The sequence below is a fragment of the Euprymna scolopes genome, chromosome 24, assembly GCF_053919585.1.
Source record: "Euprymna scolopes isolate OS-2025 chromosome 24, ASM5391958v1, whole genome shotgun sequence".
NCBI lineage: Eukaryota > Metazoa > Mollusca > Cephalopoda > Sepiida > Sepiolidae > Euprymna > Euprymna scolopes.
This window is the reverse complement of record NC_136505.1, coordinates 100,147,826-100,169,838: the sequence shown is the minus strand read 5'-3', so window position 1 is coordinate 100,169,838 and position 22,013 is coordinate 100,147,826. Positions and strand designations below refer to the sequence as shown.

The following is a 22,013-nucleotide window of genomic DNA, read 5'->3' as shown; positions in this document are numbered from 1 at the left end:
TGTGAAAGCTCTTTGCGAGCCAATAATAATAATAATGACACAGCTGACATTTTAAGGGTCGAGGAGGATGGAAAGACCGAGTAATGAAAGCACTAACCAGACTTCCTCTTAATGGGTGCGAAGGAGAATGGGACCTTGGGGAGGCTTATTGCAACCCAAATTCCAGTTAAGCCTAATGGTTATTGTCAACGAGAAGTTAATGCAAACGACTGTTGCGATAATGTAAATTCATTTGCAAAGGTTATGGAGACTTGTTGTCACCCAGATTCCAGGGAACATCACCGGTTGTTGTCAGTGAGCAATCACTGATGTGTGGGAATTTCTAGTGAGTACGCATAATAACATATTAACAAAATAAAAACACAATATAATGATATTAGCGATTGTAGATAACATCAAGTCATGGTGGGTCATAGAGGATGGAAAGATTGGGGAGGGGCAGTACTACACCTTCATTAGATAGGCGGTGAAAATACAGTTTCCTTAGGAATGTTTATTGCCACATAAACTCCAGTAAATATCAATGGTTTTCATCAACGAGAAATCAATGGTAATCGGCTGTTGCGATTACGCAAAAAAACTGCAATGGTTGTCGAAAGAAGTCGGAAATACTGGAAATTTGGGGAGACTTGTTGTAACTCGATCTTCAAGAGAACACCACCGGTTACTGTCAGTTAGTAACCGATGATGATGATCTGTGGAAGAACTCCTAGTGAGTTGCTAATAATACTGCTGCGGTTTTGTGTATTGTGGAGAAGCCAGGCCTCCTCAGCTCTGATAGTGAAACTGCTACAAGGTAATGTATTTAAAACGGCTCCTGAAAAAGAGTACTGGAGCCCGAACACTGGCTGCTACTGCAACTGAAATTACTACAACTAATGCTACTACAGTTACATAAAAACGTAACTTTGACTAACTACTACGACACCAACCACGACCGTTTCCATTCGCGCTTTCAAAACAGGGTCCTGCATCGCTGCAAGGTTTCTTCGGATCCATAACCTGGTAATTAGTGCAGTGACAGGTGCGTGTTTATTGGCATAGACGTTTTGCAATAATTATTGCAAAGAAAAGAAAAATAAAACTTGCGAAAAAAGAAAAAACAGTCCCTATTCACGTGCCTCCTGCTTAGTAAAAAGTTTGACACAAGGTGGGTGTTGTAATCTGGAAGGTAACCCACTCGCCAAAAAGAAGGTACTCTAGATGGAGGCACAAATAAATTGTACTAGTTGAAAATGAAGACGGAACAGATACTATGCTTTTATCCTGGAACAAGAAACAAAAAATGTATCCTTCCTCTTTACTGAAGACGGAATATAGCCTACATTTTAATCCTAGACCAAGGACCAGGAAGTGCATTCTTTTACCCTGACTGAATACGGAACATATATTACACTTTTATCCTAGACCAAAGAACAGGAAGTGCATTCTTTTACCCTGACAGAATACGGAACAGTTACTATACTTATTTTTCACCAAGGGTCAAGAAGTGCATTCTTCTACTCTGACTAAATACGGAACAGATATTACACTTTTGTCCTAGACCAAAGAACAGGAAGTGCATTCTTTTGCGAACTGAAAACGGAACACTTTGCAAAATTTATTGATGCGAAAAAAGGTAAAAAAAAAATTATACAAATAAGGCACAAGGTCATCAAAAGTGAGGCTCCTTAGTCACGGTTTACTCTACTCGTATTTAGAAACGTTCATCCAAGCGCAGTTGTTTTCATTCCTTCACTTCAGCAGTCACCAAAATACCACATTTACTCTATGAACTACTTAACTTGAAACATTTTGATTGCACCCAGAAGGCGAGGGAGTACATCTTCCTCAGCTGACTAAAGAGAAAACAGGTACTACACTTCGAAAAGTTTTATCCTAATCCGATAACAAGGAAGCACAAAAGTCAATAAAAAAAAGAAATGATACGTGTTTGCTGAGGTAAAAAAGGCGCTAATTTGTGAAGTTTATTCTGTCATCATTGTTTTTTTTTTTTTTGTTTCGATAATCCAATGCCGCAAAGAACTGCATTGTTTATAAGAATTCTTCAGCTGTGCTTTGACGTCTACCTACACCAAAGCCAACAACAACAATAACAGTGAGTTCTTGCGCGTACTGCCACGACTGCTACGGGTTGAGCGTATCGAAGCTACAACCGAGCCACGCGCGCCTTTTTTTTTTCTTCTTCTTCTTTTCTCTACTCTTTGGAATGGAACTTGCATTATTAACAGATTGCTGCCAACGAGAGAGTTTATATTTCCTTTATTGCAAGGTAAGAATTACAAATTTGTTATATGGTTGCTTTTGTTTATTGAAATGTTTTCTTTTTTATGATGGAGAGTTGGTGCGACGATGTAGTTATAATCCCTCCTCCCTCTTTTATCCTTCTCTCTCTCTCTCTCTCTCTCTCTCTCTCTCTCTCTCTCTCTCTCTCTCTCTGTATATATATATATATATATATATATATACATATATATATATATATACATATATATATATATATATATTACGATCGCTATATCATTGACCCTCATGAGTTACGTCAACAGGCGCGTGCTTTAATACATGTTACTGCACATGCCTCTCTCTCCCTCTCCCTCCTTCGCACATACACTATCTGTCTATTTGTATCCATGGTAGCTTCCTTAAGTCTTGACAGACTATGAGTACCCGCTGTAGTACAGCGGCGCTGTACAGCTGCGCAATCTCCAACCGCACCTCTCCTGAGTCGGCATTGTTAAATACCAGTGGAAAGTGGAGGTCCATGACGACGGGAAACAAATGCCGAGATAAGCGGAGAGCACATACAGCACCTAGAATTCCTAAACGGTCACCCATCTGATACTAGCCAGGCTCAACGTTGCTTAACTGCGGTGACCTGACGAGAACCGATGTGGCGACGTGATATACCGTGTATATATACACATATACACACATTAGCTATTTATTTCTCTACACACACACTATCTATCTATCTATTTATCTCTCTCTCTCTCTCTCTCTCTCTCTCTCTATATATATATATATATATATATATATATATATATATATATATAGTTTTCGGCCCTTATGCAGTTTACGCATTATGCTTTATTTTAGATACAATTTTCAGGTTAAATTCAATTTTTGTAGGAAATAGGTTTGTTTGTTTGTTTGTTTGTTTATTTTAAAGCCTCCCCCTCCTTACGTTAAGAATTGCTTTCTAAATAATAACGCCATTATTTCAGCACGGTCCGTAAACTGCACAGGTGCCTGTTTTTGTTTTTTGTTTGTTTTTTTTTTTCTGTCCACGGCAATCTCTCCGTGACTTTGCTGATGTTGGGTTGAGATATGATTCCGTTTGATCCTAGGAAATCCATTTTCCCGGGCTTTGCCTTCTCCTTTTAAGAAGAAGTCAATTTATTTCAAATCGACTAAAGTGCCCCTAATGAGAGATACCGATGGGGATACTCGGCAATACCAGTGGAAAGTGAAGGTTCATGACGACTGGAAACAACGCCGAGATAAGCGGGGAGCACATGCAGCAACGAGAATGCCAAAACGGTCACCCATCTGGTACTAGCCAGGCTCAATATTGCTTAACTTCGGTGATCTGATGAAAACCGGTGTGTCAACGTGATAATTTTTTTGTAAGGCAGACTGCACTTATCGTAGTGCGCTGTATTTTCAAAACCATACCCGACATTATATTCCACTTCTTAGAAGGAGTTTACGTAATCAGTAATGGCTCCTATCTTTTATTCCGTCCGAATGGATAAGAGAGGATTGTAAATTGCATTACCATAATGACTTAACTTTCATCTCTCTATTGCAGATATTGACGGTCTGATACTCTGAGAAAGCAACCCCTGTCATGGGTGTGCGTCAGAAGCAGAGATGCGTCATTGAATTCCACCATGTAGTAAACATTAGAACCGAGCAACATTTACCGGCGCCTGTTGAACATTTACGATTTCAGGGTGAGTGACAAGGTATGAGTGACAAAGCATATTCCGGAATTTACGATAAAGGCGTCAATGCGCTTCTACCATCGCTGGTAGAAGCGCATTGAGAATGGTGGTGACTATGTAGTAAAAATAAATTCTGAAGCACAAAGGGGCCCTTGTTTTAATGGTACAACTTCCGTTTCCGTAGCTCTTCAACGCTTTAGTTTTTGAGTTTAAAATAGCAGGTTTTACTTTTGGAATGGCCGTCATATGACTTTATATATATATGTGTGTGTGTGTGTGTGTGTGTGTGTGTGTGTGTGTGTGTGTGTGTGTGTGTGTGTGCGTGCGTGTGTGTGTGTGTGGCTTCCTTCAGTTTTGACAGACTATGGATAACCACTGTAAAGGTGCCTGCGCGTGAAAGTTTTGTGTCAAGAGTTGCGCAGTCACAACCACGCCTCTCCTCAGTCAACATTGTTGCATACCAGTGGCAAGTTGGAAACAATGACGAGATGAGCAGAGAGCACATACAGCGCCTATAATTCCCAAATGGTCACCCATCTGGTACTAGCTATATATATATATATATATATATATATATATATATATATATATATATATATATATATATACACTAGCAGAAGTACCCGCCGTTGACTGGGTTCAAAAACAGCCTACAGAAAATGGACTCTGATTTATGAAAGTGTGTGTGTGTGTGTGTGTGTGTGTGTGTGTGTGTGTGTGTGTGTGTGTGTGTGTGTGTGTGTGTGTGTGTGTGTGTGTGTGTGTGTGTGTGTGTGTGTGTTGGATATTCCTTATAATAGAGCACTCTTATGGAATCATTTTTCCAATATATATAAAGAGATATTGTAAAGAGATAGCTTCGAATTTGGGGGTATGAAAACCAAAACAAAACATGATGAAAGTAAAAATAAAATAGATAAACCCCATAATTTATTATACCATACCTGTTCGCACTGAAACACTTATCACAATATTTTGTGGATCTATATTTAAAAAAAAACTTGTTAAACTTTGTGACATATTTCCATCCTATGCGGTCAGGCGCGAACGAACACCCTATAATTTTATTATACCATATTTCTTCAAACTGAAACATAATTATCAAAGTATACTTACGCAGATAGATATGAAAAGTCTATATTAAAGTTTGTGCCTATTTCCGTTCTATGGAGGCCAGGCGCAAGCGCAGACCCCACAATTTTTTTATACCATACCTAGTTAAGTGAAAACATACTTATCAAAGTATTCTTATGTACATCTGTATCAAAAACCCTTGTAAACGTTTTTTGTTTTTTCATTTTTTATTTCCATACTTTGGGCGCCATGCGCGAACGAAGACCCCACAATTTTTATGAAGCACCTTTCTGCCAAATCAAACATACCCATTCCTGATCCTCGATACATATTCTATCATTATATGTAATCAGTTTTTTAAAATAGTCAACCATATAGGAGCCTATTCGTGACCAGACACACACAGAGACGTTCCGCTTTATATGTATATATATATATATATATATATATATATATATATATATATATATATATATATATCAAGCCATTATCACCGCACAACCAGTAATGCCGGTTATATGAAATCAACAGTAGGTTATTTGATATGGTGAGGGTGGATTCGAAGTGTATGTTTCTGTATAGAGCACAATTGAAGCTTGACTTTTGCATTTTAAACTAAATTTTATTGCAAGTCATTATATATAAAAAATAATTTATAAAATCAACAGTAGGTTCTCTACAGTGTAATGTATTGTGAAATTAGTCACTGTGAGAGGTATGTGAAGCTTCCTCCAGGTGTATTGCGATGGGTCCCCAGTTAGAGCCAGCAATCAATCGATTTGATTCAAAAATGGGCTATTACATCGATTTCAAATGACAATAAAATTATGGGAGTGTGAACTATTCGTTGATCATCATTCACTCCCGGACAACGTCGGGTTATATGCTAGTATCAGATATAGGTTGGTTGGTTGTTTTTGTTTTACGGCATATCAACCCTTTTCCAGATTATTCAGTGCCAAATCCAGTGATTTTGAAGAAAAGTTTTTAAATAGAATATATTTGTTTTTTCCAAGTCGTTCTCTATTTAACCCATAGTTGGAACTCTAACAGGTACAACTACTCCGGATCAGAGTGGACCTGGGAGCAATGGCAATGCAAGGGTGGCTCCACACTCCCCAAAGCCCGCAAGCTTGGGCCTCACCATCGGATATAGTTTAAGGTCATATTAAAGACCAGTATCATATATATATATATATATATATATATATATATATATATATATATATATATATATATATATATATATAGTGGAGATGGTAATTAATAAAAACTGAAGAAAGTGCTCAATACTGTTGTAGAGCAAATATGCGTTTTATTTTTTATTGCCGTATCTTTCTGTTAAGTTACATTATTGTTTCAGCTACTCGGCCGCTTTTTTGGCCGTCTGTAGCTTCCTCAGACTTTTACATATATATATATATATATATATATATATATATATATATATATATATATATATATATGGCAATTAAATTACACAGAATTTTCCGCATTTCATTCTCGTGAGGGTTCGTCAGGCTGTTGGATGGAATTGTTGCATTGTGTTTTTATATATTCCCGGGAATATTTTCAAAACTACCTATCTTTAGTTACGTATCAATAACTGTGGAAGTAAATACTGAAATGAAAAAAAAAAATATATATATATATACATAAAATGATATATATATATGTGTGTGTAGTAGTAGTAGTAGTAGTAGTAGTAGTAGATTATGAAATTACATTTATCTCAATTAAACTGCAGGAAGTCTTCAGAGTTTCATCTCCGTTGGGAAGCGTCAGATGTTGAACATAATTGAAGCAAATACTGAAAATCGATGAATAAAAATATTGTATCTCCTTACAAGATTTTATACGGATATAGGTTAATATTTAGTGAATAAGTCCACCTGAACTAAACAAAACCAATATATTTCACAAGTGCTATATACACATGTAATATAAGGCGGGCAAATCTATGTTTCGTCGATTTCATTCCTCCAAAGCGATTCAAACATTGTTGAACACACACACACACACACACGTACACACACACACACGCGCACACACAAACATATACACGCATACATACGTAAACATATTTATAGTTCAGCAGCAATCACACCATGCAGCTTCTCTTATATGTATATAGACGTGTGTATGTATATCTATGTAAATATATATGTGTATATGCGTATGCGTGTGTATGTGTGGATATATATATATATATATATATACAGAGAGAGAGAGAGAGAGAGAGAGAGAGAGAGAGAGAGAGAGAGAAAGTAAGTTATGTAAATGGATTTATGAATATATAGATCTATGGTGTTTAAGCTATCCATGGACTTCGGCTTTTCGTGCCAGCAGGGAAATCGTCAGGTATTATGTTTTATTACAATGAATATTAAAAATCGATTCATAAAATATTATGGCTGTTTTTTTTTCTAGAATTTTATGTAAACACATGAAATCATATGTGTGTGTGTGTGTGTGTGTGTGTGTGTGTGTGTGTGTGTGTGTGTGTGTGTGTGTGTGTGTGTGTGTGTGTGTGTGCGTGTGGCTTCTTTCAGTCTTGACAGACTATGGATAACCACTGTAAGGGTGCTTGTGTGGCAAGAGTTGCGCAGTCACCATCCACGCCTCTCCTCAGTCAACATTGTTGCATACCAGTGGCAAGTTGGAAACAATGCTGAGATGAGCAGAGAGCACATACAGCGCCTATAATTCCCAAATGGTCACCCATCTGGTACTAGCTATATATATATATATATATATATATATATATATATATATATATATATATATATATATATATATATACTAGCAGAAGTACCCGCCGTTGACTGGGTTCAAAAACAGCCTACAGAAAATGGACGCTGATTTATGAAAGTATGTGTGTGTGTGTGTGTGTATTGGATATTACTTATAATAGAGCACTCTTATGGAATCATTTTTCCAATATATATATATATATAGATATATATATATAATAAAATAAAATGCATGCAAAATCCGATCCCGCATTTTGCTAATTCCTACCCTCTGATGAAAAGGAAAAGTGTTTCTTCGAAACTCCGCGGATTAAGGACTATCCACTTATCTAGTGTTTCCTTTTCAGATTAAATATGTTTTTAACTCATTTCAAAGTGTTTTAACATGTTTTATTAACTGTTTGCTCGTGTATATATATACATGTGTGTGTGTGTGTGTGTGTGTGTGTGTGTGTGTGTGTGTGTGTGTGTGTGTGTGTGTCTGCATATGTATATATCCTAGTAGTAGGCCGCCCGGTATTGCTCGATCGTAAAATACGCTTAAGTATCATATTTTAATTAGTGCAAATTTCGTATTTATTATTATAATATAATAGACCCAATGTATATTTATAATTTAAAAAGTTACCCACCACCGAGAATCGAAACCAAAACGCTCAGCTTACGATTTACTTTTTCCTTTGACATTAATGCCTGAGCTATGAAGACATGTTTGCTGCAAGGCTAAAAATTAAAACATTAATCAATAGCTATTATGTAACGTATGCATATTCGTAATAACGTCATTCGACCTTTACCTGGAAATTCCAGTTTTTTAAATTTTCACAGTTTTGCACCGATTTTCCCCGGCTAAAGCCCAAATATAAAGTTTCGCATGGGTCAGATTACCCTATATATTAAGTTTAATATCTGCTAACCCGAAAGTAACAGAGGAGTTTGGTAGGCCAAGTTTTTTAAACTAATCTATATATACGCATACATAAATATATATATATATAGAAGGAGGTTTGTGTTTACTATAAGATGTTTACGCAACTATTACGCAAGTATAAATCATGTAGAATATCTGCATGAATATAATTACACGTAATAGTTAACTAAAGATGATCATTCCATGAGAAAACCAAAAAAAAAATGATTAATAAGGAATTAATTAAAATGAATGTTTAAAAGAATATGCAAATTAGCTAGCTGCTTTGCAGATGAATGCAATTCCACGAGCCATTTATAGTTGTATTTTCTTTTCTTTTTTTAAATAAATAGAAAAAGGTGTTTTTAATTGAATATCAATACACACAAAAATAAAACAAATTTATAGGAGTATAGAAGATGCGTCAAGAAAGTCATTGTCAATGCATGTTTGATTGAATACGGCAGAGTTTTCTTTTTTTTATTTTTTTGTTTATTTTCTCGATTTTACGAGCATGTTTTTTGGTTTCAGGTGGTAAAGTTTGTAACGTATAACCGAGTGAGCTTTATATATATATATATATATATATATATATATATATATATATATATATATATATATATATATATATATATATATATAGGGGGTAGGACTGCCGACTGTCATCACGACGGTTCTAGGTTCGATCCTCGGCTTGGGAGAGGTGTTAGTCTAGCGGCACTGATGAGTTGTGAAACAACGAAACAGGTCTGTATGTCGATGACTAAAATATATTTTATAAAGCTCCCCTCTTCGGTAGAACACTCTCGTAAATTATCTTACTCGCTACTTAATTTAGCTGAAATAATGCGAAGCTCGCAATTTGTTTACAAACAAAACGTTTGAGCCCTCTACGAGTAGCGGACGGATGTTTATTTAAATACGCATTCGGACAGTTTACTTTCGGTCATCGATTCCGTAGTCAGGGGGTAGGACTGCCGACTGTCATCACGACGGTTCTAGGTTCGATCCTCGGCTTGGGAAAGGTGTTAGTCTAGCGGCACTGATGAGTTGTGAAACAACGAAACAGGTCTGTATGTCGATGACTAAAATATATTTTATATATATATATATATATATATATATAGTCCTGGCGAAAATCATAAGACCACTTAGGAAAGTAAGCGTTTACGCATATTATCGAATTTTTAATCAAACAAATGGTTGAAACCATTGCCAAAAGGGAAAATATAATGGGAGAAAAATGAAATCTGCTTCATTCGAAACCTTAACCCTGATCTAATAATTATTTTTTAAAAAACAAACATTTTCACCTGGTCAAAATGATAAGACCACTTTAATACAATCGGCTAGTTTTGAAAAAATGAATACGAAAAGCTTTCTGTGTTACTAAAAGCAACTTGTTGGTGGATAAAAAGCATCTTACTAAATTATGAATGGCAAAAGAGAAACCATTATCAGAGTTTGAGCTTAGTAGGGGTGGACTCTCCCATAGATCCATTGCAAACGAAGTGAATCGTAGTAAAACGGTCATCACAAATTTTTTAAGAAATCCAGATCAATATGGGCACAAAAAGAGTCCAGGTCGACCAAAAAACATAACCCCATCACTGGATCGCCATATCAGAAGAAGTTTAAAAAAAACTCCAGTATGAGCTCAAATCGATTGAAAAGCCAAACAGCAGCAAAATGTAGTCCTAAAACCATCAGAAGGCATCTGAAAATGCTTGAAAATACTTCTATCAGGACTGAAGGTCCACGTCTGTGTGGAAGAAATTGGATTTTCCAGCAAGACAACGCTGCGATACACACTTCTCGACAAGCACGAGAATACTTTTCTTCAAATAATATAGAATTGTTAGATCATCCAGCATGTTCTCCGAACCTCAATCCCATTGAAAATCTTTGGGGATGGATGGCAAAAGAAGTGTTCAAGGATGGAACCCAGTATGATTCGATAAAGGAACTTTCTGATTCAGTATTCAGTACATGAGATAAAATTCCTTTGCAACTGATAAAAAACTTAGTCGCAAGCATGCCGAAGAGGGTTTTTTAAGTAATTCGTAATAATGGAGGCTATACTAAATACTGAGACTCTTTTTAGTAATTTATAATTGCCTTTTGTTGGATAAATTATCAGTGGTCTTATCATTTTGACCAGGTGAAAAAGTTTGTTTTTTAAAAAATAATTATTAGATCAGGGTTAAGGTTTCGATTGAAGCAGATTTCATTTTTTTTCCATCATATTTTCCCTTTTGGCAATGGTTTCAACCATTTGTTTGATTAAAAACTCGATAATATGCGTAAACGTTTACTTTTTTAAGTGGTCTTATGATTTTGACCAGGACTGTATATATAAGTGTTAGGACGATTAATCGGAATCGGAATCCACATTCGGAAAAATCGGAATATTTTAGGGTATCGGAATCGGAAATTTTTTTGGACTTATTCTTTTGTCTTTTTTATTAGATTTTGTTTAAAGCTAAACCTTCAACTGTTAGTAAAAATTATAAAATAATAAATATTTATTGATTTTAAACCACCATTGAAGCTAAAATCGATAGATCGCCCCCACAAGAATATTTTTACGTTTAAGAAAATATTTGCACATTTAACATGTGTGTTTTTACGATTAATCAGCGAAAAATACAACTATATAGTTAAATATTTAGAGATTTATACAGAATCGGAATCGGAATGGGTAATTGTATCGGAATCGGAAAAAATATTGGAATCGTCTCATCACACACACACACACACACACACACACACACACACACACACACATATATATATATATATATATATATATATATATATATATATATATGTATATATGTGTATGTATATATATATATATTTATATGTATAGTAAGTTAAGAACGCATAAGTTGCGCATAAAATTATACTTTCGTATATTAATTTATGTGATTAAATGAAGTAGTCATATATATATATATATATATATATATATATATATATATATATATATATATATATATACATACATAAAGTTTTATCATGAATGAATGGCAAAAATCTATATTCCAAAGTTCATGTTTACCATCTTACAATGTATTCCTTTAATTCAGTTGGCATTTACAATTCTTGACAGTATCTGTTTCGTAGCACAAAATCAATCACTTAATTATTATATAAATAAGCAAATCTATTTTGCCCTTACATACTTAACAAGTTTGATAAATTACAACAAAGACTAATTCATAGAAAATTCTTTTCAACTCGTTTTTTTTTTCGAAGAAACAATTCAATTTCTCGAGATTTGAAATAAGGAGTATTCAGATTTGGGAAAATCTTTTCAATCTGTTTTCGGTACAAAAATTTGGCTGTCTAGTAGTCAAAGTTCAACGATTTGACCTTTTAAAACTCTACCAAACTCCTCCAGCAATTTTTGGTCTCAACACTTGAAATTTTAAATCTAGGTTACTTAGACATCGTCAAACTTTTTCATCTGATTTGAGCCCAAAACACTGAATGTTAAGTGGTCAAAATTGGGGTCAAAGTTTTAAAAAATTGACCTCTGCTGTCTTTACCAAATTACTCAGCCAATTTTTGGTCTAAACATTTGAAATTTTACATAAAGTGTATTCAGACATACGTCAAGCTTTCTGATCGGTTTTTGGCTGGAAATTTGGCTGTTAATGGGTCAAACTTAAAAACAATTTGACCTATGCGATCTCTAGAAAACTATTCAGCCAATTTTGGGTCTAAAATTTCAAATTTTGCATAAAGGTATTCAGACAGGCAGCAAGCTTTTTAATCAGGGTTTTGGTGAAAATGTGGCTGCCAAGAGGTAAAAATTGAAAGAGTTGACCTTTGCAGACTCTACCAAACGCCTCCGCCAATTTTGGGTCTAAACACTTAAAATTTTAGATGTAGGTTACCTGGACATGAGTCAAACTTTTTAATATACATATATACATATGCACATAAAGTTATGAACAGTACATAGGGCCCGAGCAAAGATGAGCTGAACTGCTAGTACTTCTATATTCATATTTTTGCACTGTTGAATTTTTAATTTTTTATAATCTTTTCTTGCGAATTTTGCTCCTATTATATATATATATATATATATATATATATATATATATATATATAGAGAGAGAGAGAGAGAGAGAGAGAGAGAGAGAGTGTGATAAAAAAACAGAGAACACTCAATGGCTTTTCTGAGCATTTTACAGTCAAAGAATGTTTTTACTTACAAGAAGTGAACTGTTTAGAAGAAACATTACTCGCATGCACATTTGTCAGTTTCTTTCTGGGTTTTTTACCACGTTTTTTAAAGGAATTTAACGTTATGTTTAATGCCGGCCAACACCGGGTACATCTGCTCGTATATATATATATATATATATATATATATATATATATATATATATATATATATATATATATATAAAGTTTGTTTTACATAACACAAAAAGATGGAGGAAGTGAGGAAGCATGGATGTGGAAATCTTTTTACCCGAATACGATGTTCAGCATGTTAAAAATATACCATTTGTTGTAAAAATCTAATGGATAAACATCTGAAGAAGTTGGTGGGTACAGATATTTTTACGGAAACATAAATCGTAAAATTGCCAACCTATTAATGAAACAGCTGTAATGGAAAAATACAGGAAATACAGGAAGGTTATAAAAAAGAAAACGTGAGTCTTTGAATTTTCAACAAAATTTTGCACTATATATATACATATATATGGCCTTGTCAGTCTATGTGCGAAAAGTCTCTACCAAACTCCTTTCTGATTATTTGGTCTATAGAGTGGAAATTTGATATATAGCGTACTTGAACCTATACACTTTAGCAAAAATTGCTGCTAAGAGGTCAAAATTGAAAACAAAACAGTTGACCTTGGCAGGATAAGTCGAATAAAACACTACTTCTGCTGATATTTTTGCACATGCGCAAAATTAAACATGCATAGCTCATTAATCTTAGCTTATTAATCTACCATATCTACTTGTAGGTAGCTCAGATGGTAACGACGATGGAGAGATAAATAACGACCAAGGCTGGACCGCTGAACGTTTTGGTTTCGATTCTAGCTGATGGCAACGAGGTTATGATTTTATAACTTACGCAATAGTAACTAATAAAGATATGGCTATAATAAAAAAGTAATCTGTATGACAGTATTAATGCGTATTTTACGATCGTGCAACGCCGAGCGGCCTAATAGTATATTTATATATAACTATATATATATATGGTCATCCAGATACAATATTGTTTCGTTGTATCACAACTCATCAGAGTTGCAAGACAAGCACCTTTTCCGAACCATGGATCGAACTTACGCCCATCGAGTTGACAGACGGTAGTTCTACCCACAGGGCTACGAATCAGTGTCCACAAATGTCCCTCTCCAAGTGCCTATTAAAGAAGCACTTGCCAATCTCTTCACAGTGCTCGAACTACTAGTTTGTTTACAAACAAACGGACAGTGATACGTGTGTGTGTGTGTGTGCGCGCGCGCGCATGTACAGTGGCGCCAAAATTAAAGTCCGTACTTGTCATTTTTTTCAAAAATCGCAAATTTAAGCTAAAATGAATATAAATGTTTAAACAACCTCTACCTCGTTTTAAATTACCTATAGCTCATTTGCTTTGCTTTTTATTCTTCTATAATATTATCTGTTCATATTTGACTTTTAATTGAAGTATCCTAGTGTTCACGTCAATATAACAAAAAATAACTTCAACTCGAGAAGGAAAAAAGAAACTCTACAGCAACAAATGAGCTTAAACCCCGCTTAGAATATCAACTTTTTAGGTAACAAAGCATCTCTAATCGTAATTGTTGTTGTTTCACGTTATTCAACGTAACATTTAGTCCATATGCTTTGACTTTTTCTTAGTTAACGTTAGGAGCTCATTAATCTCCATCTTTCTGATTTATCCAATCGAGAAATCGGCTGGAGATTGAAATGTGATGAGAAAACAGCACTAATGACTGTGCAAATACATGAAAATACCGGCAGTGTTCGTAATGCCCCTGAATCTGGTCGTCCTAGAGTTACTTCTTACAGGGAAGACAATGCTATCAAAATCCGCAGCCTCAGAAACAGATTTGAAACGGCTCCCCCAATCCAACAACAGTGTATCTTGTTAAAAAGTTCTCTCTTTCTATGATTAAGAACAGATTTAATGAATTTAATTTGCAAGATGAAAGCTAATGATTTCTGTAAAGAACAGAAAGCGTCGTCTGGACTTCGTCACATGCAATGAAGACCATGACTCTTCATATTGGTCAAAAGTGATTTTTAGCGACGAAAGGAAGTTCAATAGGCTAGCCAGTGATGGTAAGCAGTATGTTCGTCGAAGGAAGGACGAAGAATTTAATCCTAGGTGCATAGTGTCAACGCTGTAAGGTAGTGGAGGTTACGTTTCGGTGTGGGGCATTATTAGTGCTAATGGTCGAATTAATTCGACCAAGTACATTAATTTGTTGACTGGGCTTTTTCTACCCTACTTTGGCCGGAATTTGGATGATAATCATATCTTCATGAAGGATAATGCTCCCATTCACACAGCGGCAATGTCAAGGGGCTCCTTAAAGAGCATGATATCCCGTGTTTTGATTGGCCTGCACAATCTCCAGACCTCAATCCTATGGAAAATATATGGCATTATAATCAACAACAGCTACGCAATGATAAAATTTCAAATTTGGAAGAACTTTGGACAAAAATGAAAGAGAAGTGGGATGCCCTTTAATGGGAGTATTGCCGCAGACTACTTTAAGGAATGAACAAAAGATTGCAGGCTGTCAAATAGCAGAAGGGCTATTCTACTTCATTTTTACTAGTTCATGTGTTCCTGTTGCATTTGTGTTGCATTAATGTTTTAATGTTACATTTAAATAACAATTTTCCATTGTGCAGAGTTCATCTTTAAAAATGACGTGAACACTAAGATACTTCAATTAAAAGTCAAATACAAACAAGTAAAATAATGAAGGATAAAAGGCGAATCAAATGAAGTATATGTTGTTAGCTTAAAATTGCGGGGTTTTTTTAATGACAACTGCGGACTTTCTTCTTGAGGCCACAGTATATATATATATATATATATATATATATATATATATATATATATATATATAACTACTTCATTTATTCACATAAATTTAATATACGAAAGTATAGATTTATGCGTAAACTTTAAGTATTTACTTCAAAAGTGCTCAATACGTAGGTAGAGCTAGTTAGTAATTTATAAAATATATATGGCGATTAAGCTACACTGAATATTCTGCGTTTCATCCAACTATAGGATTCGTCAGGCATAAGCCTGACGAATCCTATAGTTGGATGAAACGCAGAATATTCAGTGTAGCTTAATCGTCATATATATATATATATATATATATATATATATATATATATATATATATATATATATATATATATATATATGTTTGTGTGTGTGTGTTTGTGTGTGTGTGTGTGTGTTATAGTAAAAACCAATGGGTTAAGGGGTTTAAATTTCTTGTTTAAATATTTGATGGATTATTAATTTTTTGTTTTTAAATTGATCTGTGTGGTATATCAACCTTTCTAGTGTTATGTATATATATACAGGGTGTCCGTAAAGTTACTATACAGTCTTACAAGTTACTATACAGACACCCTGTAATATATTAACAGTACAGTAAGATATTGTATTAAAATATTTATTTGTAACAAAAGAAATAAAAAGAAATAACACCTTTATGTTTATAAAAATCTCAGAAAATACACGTGTTACATCCGAAAAGACTGTAACAATCAAGGCAAACAATTTATGTGACAAATATTCAAATTGGAGGCCTTCAGCTTCAAAATAAATTTGCGCTCTTCCAAATTTAGCTTGCGTGGCATGCTTGATTAAATACACCTGTAAAAAAAATAAATATTAACTATTAATACAAATATAAATAAAACAATAAGACTATATAGTAACTTTACGGACACCCTGTATATATATATATATATATATATATATATATATATATATATATATATATATATATATATATATATATATATATATATATGAGAAAGAGGGGAATGGAAAGAGAGAAATAGGTAGAGAAGTGTTGAGAGAGAGAGAGAGAGAGAGAGAGTAAAGAACAAAATCAGTATGCATTTATACATAGTGTTTGCCTTTTAGACGGCGCCGGTACGACTCGCCGTGCTGACGAGTGACATTATGCGTCTCTACAAGTGCACATGCACTAGAATCTGTTCCACGTGTTTCCACATCATCGTCAATCAAAATGGCGAAGAAGAACAACAACAACAATTATTATTATTATTATTATTATTATTATTATTAATTATTATTATTATTGTGATAATAGATTCGTTCATGTATGTATTTTTTGGTTTCGTTATATTATTAGCACACAGGGAGGTGGTAACGATATAGATAGCCTCAATCAATTTCCATTTATATTCTCGGCTTGCATCGTTGTCGTAATACCGTCTGAAACTCTCCCGTTTGCATTTTTTAACAAGAATTGCCCGTCGGTTGTCCACGCTACGACGGGGCTGCTTCGCGGCAGATTATAATGTAGTCGTTTTAAAATCCAATGTTCAAAAATTCTTAGCGGGCTGTCATCTTAATCTTCATTTTTTCTTTTATTGAGTTGGAATTTGACCTTGAGTTTACTTTTGGCAGCCTCGTAATTTTGGCTTCATTCATCTTTGCTTTTAGTACTGTGAGCAATGTTTCTGACAAAGGGGGGAGAATTGCTTTTTTCTGTGCTATAATCTATCAATCTAATGGGTGTCGTTTTTGACTTTGAAGTAGTAGTTTTAGCTTCTTAGATCAAGTGATTTCATACTTCATAGCTTGTCTGGGGCGATTTCTATTAAAAGTAAATCAATTTCTGCCAAAAACCCAACCATATTTTGGAATCCTAACACTCAACATGACGCAAGCACGTAAACACTTGTCTTCGAGTGGCTTTTGGATCTTGATGAACGGTGTAAGTAAAAATAAAACTTCGGGAATTTGAAATCCGTCTCGTTGCGGATGTGTTCGAAATCTACAAGCGAATAATCGCTTTACTTTTCAACAGAAATGGTGTATTTAAAAAAAAATAGTTCTCAGCGTTCAAACTACTTGCTGCGGTTCAACCTAATCAGTTCGGTCTCAAAGAACTCGATTCTTTCAATTTTCAAAGTTCGGCGAAAATAATATACTATTTCCATTTTTGACGCATTCAATTTTCGAATTTTGACGCGAATCGTTTAATACTTCCATTTCTTGACGCTTTTTATTTTTGAAGTTCGACGCGAATCGTTTAATACTTCCATTTCTCGACGCTTTTTTATTTTTGAAGTTCGACGCGAATCGTTTAATACTTCCATTTCTCGACGCTTTTTATTTTCGAAGTTCGACGCAAATCGTTTAATACTTCCATTTCTCGACGCTTTTTATTTTGAAGTTCGACGCGAATCGTTTAATACTTCCATTTCTCGACGCTTTTTATTTTTGAAGTTCGACGCGAATCACTTAATACTTCCATTTCTCGACGCTTTTTATTTTTGAAGTTCGACGCGAATCGTTTAATACTTCCATTTCTCGACGCTTTTTTTATTTTTGAAGTTCGACGCAAATCGTTTAATACTTCCATTTCTCGACGCTTTTTTATTTTTGTAGTTCGACGCGAATCGTTTAATACTTCCATTTCTCGACGCTTTTTTATTTTTGAAGTTCGACGCGAATCGTTTAATACTTCCATTTCTCGACGCTTTTTGATTTTTGTAGTTCGACGCGAATCGTTTAATACTTCCATTTCTCGACGCTTTTTATTTTTGAAGTTCGACGCGAATCGTTTAATACTTCTATTTCTCGACGCTTTTTTTATTTTTGAAGTTCGACGCGAATCGTTTAATACTTCTATTTCTCGACGCTTTTTTATTTTTGAAGTTCGACGTGAATCGTTTAATACTTCCATTTCTCGACGCTTTTAATTTCGAAGTTCGACGCGAATCGTTTAATACTTCCATTTCTCAACACTTTCAATCGTCAAAGTTTGACGTGGATCGTTAAATATTTCCATTTCTCGACGCTTTCAGTTTTCAAAGTTTTACGCGAATCGATTAATTTCCATTTCTCGACGCTATCAATTATTGAAGTTTGACGCGATTCGAGAAAGTCTTACTTTATATTTTGTGCTTGAATAGCTTGTGATTAAAAAAGAACTGTTCTCAGGGTGCTTACATCTTTCTACGGTCGAACCTACTCATTTCGCTTCGAAGAACTAGATTGTTTTCTATTTAGTTACAAGAGACATTGCTAGTCACATCATCTACTTTGCTATTGCTCTAATGAAAGGTCCTCCAATGAACTCTAATCTCTCGTGACTCTTTATAAGAACTCGTCTTCAACCACAACAGAAAAATAACAGTCCATTTTTCCATCCGTGTGCCAAACACCAAGAGGGATTTTCGTTTGTGAGACAGCTTCCCTGTCAACTGCAACATATTCGTCTTTAACTTCCTAATTAACAAGTACTTGTCGTAAACCATTCTGCCAGATATCAAACTTAATTCATCGCATTGGTCGATTTCGACTAAAATTTATTCGATCCAAATTATCCGTTACTTAATTTACTTCATCTGTACGAGGGTTGACACAAGGTCAGCTGTGGGTTTGGTGAAAGCGATTCTGTGGAAGGAAGTGAATGCGAACTTGGTGCACCCAGTTTTCGGCCCGTGTCGTTAACCACCTATCAACGTAACCTTCGTCCTCGAGTGGCTCATGTCCTCGTGTAACAGAACGTGCATGGGCGCGTGTGAGAAAATTAGCAGCAACCAAAAGATAGCTGATTAGCGAAAATATTTGCAGCAGCTGTTTAAGCACATATGCAAATTAGCAAGATGTGCGCAAGTTTGCGTCACAAGAAAAGGAGGGAAAATACACCACGTGGTCGAGAAGAGAAACAAATTGCGACCGGGGAAAATAGACGTGTAATCATGAGGGCGAAAAAGCGCTGGCTAGCGCAAGCGTAAGGTGGCGGGGACAGATACTTTTTAAAAGCACATGTGTGTGAAAAGAATTTTGAAAAACGGTACCAGACAATGTGTAGGTCTTGGAGGTTTGCAATTTTACGACACAGTTGAAAAGTAACGGCTACGTTACATTAATATTTACTTTGGATGCCGCGAGCCGGCTTTTTTTTTTTTACCAAAAATAGGTCCAAATCAATTTTTAAACGGAAAACCGGTTCGTTTTCGGGTCCATTTAATACCGGAAACAATACATTTGTACTTAAGGATCAAGATTAAATGTTTGGGGCGTCATTTAATATCGAGAAAACACGGAACCAATTCTTCATATCAAAGTCCTTATTACAAATTTAATCCTTAAATTAATACTTAATAAGCAAAAATACCTTTGTTATAAAACTGCTGCATATCCTCGTGAAAAACAGTTGATATTTTATTCGAAGTTTAATCACCATTTTTTGATCACCATTTTTTAATCACAAAAGCTTCTTCGGAAATAGATAAAGAAAACAAAGTTAAACGAAATTATGTTCAGACAAGGAAATAATATTATATATTTCTCTATCTACTATATATATATATATATATATATATATATATATATATATATATATATATATATATAAGTAAATTTTTGGTACAGCAAAATGGAAGGAGAAATTTCAGAGGAAACATCATTTAATTTAAATACCAAAAAAAAACAAGAAATGGGCAGGTGAAATTATTAAAATTACCTTAAGGCCTTATCGTCTGACCCTCTAAGAGGAAACGTCAGAATGATAAATTAAAAACTAAGAAAACGAATGAGGGAAGAAGGGAATTTTGGTAACAGTTGGAAGAACAGTGGCTTACAATTTTGCATTCCTCCCCCTTCTGTTGATAAAATCTCAGTATTTAGTGAAATTGAATTATTGTATACTCAATTAAAACACCATTCGCCTATCTCTACTGATGAATTAACTAGTGTTAAAATTCAGTTGGGCGAATTAGGTCGGAGGTTTTCTGCCATAAATACTAAATCTAGTGATTTTGTTTGGCAGAAAAATCATTTTGAAGCGGCAAAATTAATTAGGTCTAATCCCGACATTTATCTTTCTCGCCCGGATAAAGGATCGGGCGTTGTTATACTTAACAAAACGGATTATATCTCCAAAATGTTACAAATCTTGGACGATAAAAGTAAATTTCTCCGTTTGGGTGATTTAAGCCATGATGATACTTTTCGTATGGAAATAAAAATCCAGAAAAGATTTCTTCAACTTCATAAAAGCGGATTTATTTCTAAAGAGATTTATGATAGAATCCGACCCATTGGCTCTCAAAGGCCTAGAATGTACGGTTTACCTAAGGTCCATAAACCCAACATTCCTTTGCGACCCATTTTATCTATGCTGGGTTCTGCACAACACGAACTTGGTAAATGGCTGGTTGATCTTCTTAAACCTGTGCTTTCTTTTTATTCAGTCCATTGTATCTCTGATTCTTTTCAATTCGTATCTCAGATACAAAAATTACCTTTATCTAAAAATACCGAGTTCTTGGCTTCCTTTGACATTAATAGTCTTTTTACTAATATACCTTTGGATGAAACCATTGGTATTTGTGCTGACTATCTATACCGTGGCCCCTTAAAATCTCCACAATTTCCTGAACGAATTTTCGTTGAACTGATGGAACTTGCTACTAAATCAGTCTCCTTTAGTTGCAACAATATTATGTACCGTCAAATTGATGGGATATCTATGGGTAGCCCTCTTGGTCCTTCGTTAGCCAACATTTTCGTTGGATTTTTGGAAAACGAATTATTTTCCAAAATTACTAAGCCAGCATTCTACACACGCTACGTTGATGATACTTTTGCATGCTTTCCCTCTCGGAGTGAAGCTGAACAGTTTCTTCGTCTTCTTTGCAACCTGCATCCATCTTTACAATTTACTATGGAGGTTGAAGACTGTAGCTCTCTCCCATTCCTCGACGTTCGTGTTTCTAAAGTTGGTACTACGTTTAAGACCTCTGTTTATAGAAAACCTACATTTACAGGGCTCTATCTTAATTGGTTTTCTTTTGCCCCTCAGTCTAGAAAAATAAACCTCATCAGCGCTCTTACGCATCGTGCACTTATGATTTGTTCACCAAACCGTCTTGATACGGAACTTGAGGAAATTACAAATATTTTTCTTAATAATGGATATCCCATTAATATAATAAAATCTACTATTGAACGTAAAATTACTACATTTAATAGTGGTAAACATATTGGTCCATCACGTTGTCCCATTTATCTAAAATTAC

At 34.7% G+C, this 22,013-nt stretch overlaps 1 long non-coding RNA gene across 1 annotated transcript in view; it reads left to right on the top strand.

The window, feature by feature from the left end:
• Positions 1 to 871: 871 nt before the first annotated feature.
• Positions 872 to 22,013, top strand: part of LOC145246874 (uncharacterized) — a 129,156-nt gene continuing 108,014 nt past the window's right edge. The window contains exons 1-2 of the long non-coding RNA XR_013863201.1: positions 872 to 1,424; positions 1,560 to 2,272. This is a non-coding gene — a long non-coding RNA (uncharacterized LOC145246874). The remainder of the gene's footprint in view (positions 1,425 to 1,559; positions 2,273 to 22,013) is intronic.